The sequence below is a fragment of the Dysidea avara genome, chromosome 3 (genome assembly GCF_963678975.1).
Source record: "Dysidea avara chromosome 3, odDysAvar1.4, whole genome shotgun sequence".
In the NCBI taxonomy this organism is placed as follows: Eukaryota; Metazoa; Porifera; class Demospongiae; order Dictyoceratida; family Dysideidae; genus Dysidea; species Dysidea avara.
The window spans coordinates 3,550,457-3,556,482 of NC_089274.1; positions in this window are offsets into that span (position 1 = coordinate 3,550,457).

Genomic DNA, 6,026 nt, shown 5'->3' on the forward strand with positions numbered 1-6,026 from the left:
CCCTAGAGGGATGGTTGTCCAATAAATATATAGACATTGGGTGGCCTGCAGTTTGAACCAATCCTGGCCGGAGTAGGAGGGGTTTTTTCCTTTCTTTCAGTGGCCCTTTTCTGTTTCACCTTATTGTTAGCTAGATCAAGTCTTAATCCTCCTTAAGTCTACAGTTCCAGTTTGTTTGGTAATCCAAAGGCTGCAGCACATGTTGCAGTGCTGGCCACTGCAAAGCTTTAGTAATGATAAAAAGTGGTCGCTTATGTGATGTTTTGGTTGTTGTTGTTTTTTTTGTCTTTATGCCATGCCCACAATATTTCTATACCTGGACCTGTTTTGGTTGCACGTTTCCCAAGGACTTGCATGTTTATATCTTTTTTTCTATTTTAGCATAATGATTCCTCTCTCTCTTTCATTTCAGAATGGCTTTAGCTCCTGATAAAGATCAAGGTACTCTAATAAAGCAGTCATCATAACAGTCAGGTGTTAAAGGATCTATGCTAAAATTGATTGTACTCTGCACTTGAAGGCATCATGTACTTATAATATTAAATCAGTCACTAAGTCAAGTCATGTTAAGGCCTTGAAACTAAGGCTGCAGCAAATGTTGCTGTCAGACCTTCAGTGCTGGTCACTGTAAAGTGTTAATAATAATAAGCCCATGCATGCATTATTCGTACTTTGATATTTTATACTTTTGAGCAGTGAAAATCAAACCGTCATGTGTACTCCTCCAAATTAAAGTTATATGACTGCTTTATCAGTGTGGTACTTCCTAACTGTCAAAATAGGAAATTGACTGCTCTATTAGAGTATATTAATCATAGTTTTTAATAATCAACTAAGGAGTTTAATTTTCATTTAACAACATCAGCATTGGGGAGGCCATTATAATTATACACTTGATGTCAGTAACATGTTGTTGTTTTTTTTACACAACATTGATAAGATTAGCTGCAAGAAGAGTACAATGATACAGACTATAATAATCCACACAAAAACAGCCAAGCTGTGAAAAAATGGTGCAGCATTAAAAAGCCTGGGCAAAGACTATAATAATTATTTGCATAACAAATCAACTTTATATAGTTATAAACAAATAATGATTGCATGTGCACATTACTTTTGTTTTCTGGACATATATAGCTAGAGGTTAATTAGACAGTCAGTATCCAGTAGATTAGAATGGCACATAATATTCTAGCGTATACATCACTTGCACCTAGTTGAAATAAAAGTGCAGTTGCAAAGAATAAGTGTCTGACCAATTGCATAAACAAAATCAAACACAAGATCGATCATTATTACTGAATATTTGTTTATAAAAAATGAAGCAGACTTCCCTAGTAATCTTTAGGCCAAACTTAGAAAACATTATTTTTGGAAAATTTTAATTTTTGCTGACACTGAATGGAGTCTCTTCCTATTTCATTATCAATTGAAATACTCCCCAGTACTACCCTCAAATTTATCTGGCTTATTCTTGGTGAATTCTTCCTGTATATATATCAATGGTTTTACAATTCTATGTGACAGAAATATGTGCTGCCTTCTTGATAGTAATGATCTGCTATTAGAATTATTCAGCTTAGTCTTGAAATCTGAGAACATGATAACTAAGCAGAACAGCAGCTATATGCTCATCCTTGAAGATTTGCAGAATTGGTATCTACTGCATGAAACCACTAGCAGCTGGAGGGTGGTTGAGATTCATTGTTCCAGCCTATATAGCTGAACTGTTCATAACTGTCACTCATCCCTATACAACTCTTGATCAATGAAGCTCACTTAGAAAGCAGTATGATTAAAGCTGCTCTACATAAAAATTTCAGTCCTGAAACATATGAAATAGCTTCAGCTCCTGAGGAGCTGTACCTACTACCCTCACCCTCCCCTTTTGCCAAACCCTGGATCCAGCCTATTTCAACTGTATACAACAACAGGAGACATTTTGTATCACTTGATAGGGTACAGCTAAATAAAACAGATGTTGTCTTCCCTGAAGAACATATAAAGCACAAAAACTGTCTATTCTGCAGGTGGTTATTTTTTGTTTTTTTTTTGGACCAAAAGTTTTTGCCATTTCAAGCAGGTGGCTATATACATTTTTAAAAAAGACTACATGGTCATCTGGTGGCTACAAAGGTTTTATATCACTCTTGTCTCATTGCATGCACTTAAATGACATGTAAATTTAACTTGTATCTACTACTTCACACATATTTGACACTTTACAAACACTCATACAGGCCTATATATAGATGCATAGGAGATCCAGAGGAGACTGAGTGTGGCACTTGATTAGACATTATTATTATTATAAGAAGAGTGTGGTGCACAAAAGAAACAATAGTACAATTACAATCATAAATAATTACTAATTAATTACTTAAATAGTGTCTAGACCAGCTAGGTTGTGCTTGAATTGGTCAAATTAATCACATTTTGGGGTAAGGAATTCCAAATTTTAATAGCGGACAGAAAAAAAGAAAATTTGTATGAGTCAATCCTTGTCATCGGTATCATAAATCTTTTATTGTGTCCTCTGGTGTGGTAGATGTCATGCAGGGTTAGGAATAAGAAGATTGTCAGCATTTATGTCAACTTGGCAGTTTATGATCTTATATAACATTATAGCCTTTTGTTCATTTCTACATCTGGTTAACGTGGGCCAGCTCAGGTTGGATAACATTTCAGTCACACTTGCATACCAGGAATAATTGTTAGTTACAAATTTTGCTGCACGCCTTTGAACATTTTCGATGGTATCAATATCTCTCTGCATGTGGGATGACCAGACAGTGCTTGCGTATTCTAATATAGGTTTAACAAGAGCCTTGTAACAATTACTTTTGGTTTGGGGGGGACACCTGTTTATATTACGTTGTAAAAAGCATTTTACATTATTGGCTTTCTTAGTTATTTGTTTGATATGCTCTAACCAGGATAAATTCTTATCAATAGTCACCCCTAAATATTTGGCATGAGTTACTTCCTTTATAGTTTGGTTTTGCAGAGTGTATTGAGCTATTACTGAGAAATTCGCATTTTTGTAGATTAAATGACATTTTCCAATCTAGTGCCCACTGTTCTAAAGTGTCGAAGTTAGGCACCGGCCGATTATGCCGGCATAATTTAAAGCATAATAGGTGGCCAAAAGCATCAAGCATAATGCCAGCATAATAGGGACGATGTTTGAAAAATTAATTAAATGCGCAATACGCGCGCCTGAAAGAAAGTAAATATTCACTGCCAATAGTATTATTAGTGCATTTTATAATCAAAAACACGTAATACAACTTATTAAACCGTTTCTTTGTTGGTTATTCACACTTTGCAGAAATAAGATCGAGATACTCTAATAGAACAGTCACTTACTATAATAGAGCAGTCAGGAAAGGCTGATATATTCTAATAAAACAGTCAGTTCTAGAGCATAATTTTGATTTTGAAAGCATAATTTTGAGCATAATAGGCTTAATTTTTGAGCAATGCTCAAAAGCATAATAGGTAAAATTTCGGGCATAATAGGCCGGTGCCTAGTCGAAGTCTTGCTGTAGTCTGTGGCAGTCATCTTGTGAGTGAATAGTTGTATACAACAGTACATCATCTGCATATTATTTTATTTTGGATGTGATTCTATTAGGCAAGTCATTAATAAAACAAAGACAGTAGTGGAGCAAGTACCGTCCCCTGAGGAATGCCAGATGAGACGCTAGAGACATCACCTTTTTGACCATCAATTATTACATGTTGAGATCTATTCAAAGTAAAGTTCTTTATCCAGTCTAGTACATCTCCATGAATACCATAGTGATGAAGCTTGTGAAATAGGTGGTGATGGGACATTCTATCAAATGCTTTAGAGAAATACAAAAATACCACATCAGACTGTTCTCCTCTATTAAGTGTTTCAGCAAAGTCGTTAACTGTCAGTATGAGCTGGGACTCACACGATCTTGATTGACAAAATCCATGTTGTTGGTTGCATAAAATCCTATGGTGAGATAGATGGGTGAATATACATGTGAGTACACTATGTGTTCATTGGGTGGCCTTGCAGTTAAAATCCTGGGGTTAGGGATATTTTCCTGTCTTTGGTCCATTTTCTGTTTCAGCTAAATCTAATTATAAGTGTACATGTCTGTAAGTCTCCAATTTAGTTAAGTTGGGTATTTCCAAAGGCTGCAGCACAAGTTGCTGTCAGGCCTTCAGTGCTGGTCACTGAAAAGCTTGGATAATAGATCTTCATGGTAACTATTTCATCATGCATTTTTAGAATATAATTGAAGCACTGATTTAAAGCTCCCAAAAGTTCACAAAATACATTAACAAAATTGTACAGTATGCACATGTGATGATGATTAATCTGTAACTATTGACCAAATAAGTACAGTGTACCTTAACTAGTCTGACTTCAGTTGTCTGCAGGTGTCATCATGCAACAACTTGTTGAACTAGTTTTATACTATCATATGACAGATTGGCACTTAAACAATAATAAATCAACTAATAAGCTGAATAGTCTACTAGAATTTGACTACTCTCAATGGAATATCATTTTTGGTAATCTATATGTGGTTTAACAGAAATCACTTTGTTTCACGGTCTGCTTCTAGTATAAAACAGAACTATCAATGGTGCATATTTATAGGGACCAAATAAAATTTCACTCAATCCTATGTCTGTTGTTAGTGTATGTATGTTTCTCTCAAGGATCACTTCCTTGCACAAGGGCATATTACTATATACTAAACCCAGTGATATGCATGTGAATAAATTAGTGGAGATGTGTGAATATAGACGTTTAGGACTTAAATGGAACCAAGCATGTGCATGCATAATGTATTGAAATTAGTTTATCCACAAAATCATTAATGTGGGAGCTGTGCCCCAGACCCGCATAGCTACTACCAAATCTGGAGACCACCTGGGATTTGTCTTGAACAGCTGGCCAGGTATGGTAGTGATTCAATTACATTTCTGATTCTCCAGTTGAAATGAAAACCTCAAGATATAGCCGCTAAACTATTCTTTAACTTACTTTCAAGTTACTGTAGTTTTGCAGTAAATTTATAAATACCATTTTTGAAAATTGCGTTCCATTATGAATGTTCTATTAGCATAGTTTTGACTGCTCTACATCTAACTGTTTTATTAGAGTATCTTGATCTTTTGCTGAAATTTTTCAATGCACATATCCTTGTTCTTCCTTACTACATTTGAGGAATCAATGTAAATTTCCTACTATATAGTAACTATACTGCTTTTCTCTGTTCCCATTGATTCTGTTTATTTGTGCTGCCAAACAAAGATAGTCTGGTGTTCTTGCTGCAAGTCCAAAAGCTAATTATTTCAAAGGAGGTTTCTGGAACTCCCTTTAATAAGCCCCTGGCTGAAAATTTCAATATACAAATGCATGCATGCAAAATTGTAGTCTTCAAACTACTACTTGAAAGCTGGAGACCAAGGAACTGAAGTGATTTTGAATGGTCTTGTGAACCTTTATCAAATTATATGATCGTTAAGGTTGTATTCCTTGATTTCCCTGCATGAAGTACCACAAAACTAACAATAATTTTTATGTTGCTGTTTTGTCCAGAAGTCTGCTAATCAGAAAATAGAATTGGCAAGTTTTACAATGTCAGTTTGTCATATATGTATAACTCCTGATGTTATTTAAGTCAAATCAACACAGTTTACACCATATAACAGCTTTTTACAGCCAGCAGCCAGCACTGCATGCTTTATATTTAAAGTATTTAATATAATTGCATAGCTGTATTACTTAAGGTCACATGAGCTTAATTCTGTATTAGTTTCTCATCCTCCTATACTCAATGTGGGAAAGAAGAGTTTCATTTCATTACATAGCTGAACTAGATAGCTATAGCCACTTTAAAGGGTAATGAATGGCTGAAGTACACAAAATCCATGATGTTGTAAGAAAAATTACGATGCTGGCAGGGGTGAGAGACTATGTAATTAAGTTTATGTGGACAAAGTTAGTAACTGCAGCCATGTTTGCAGTAGCT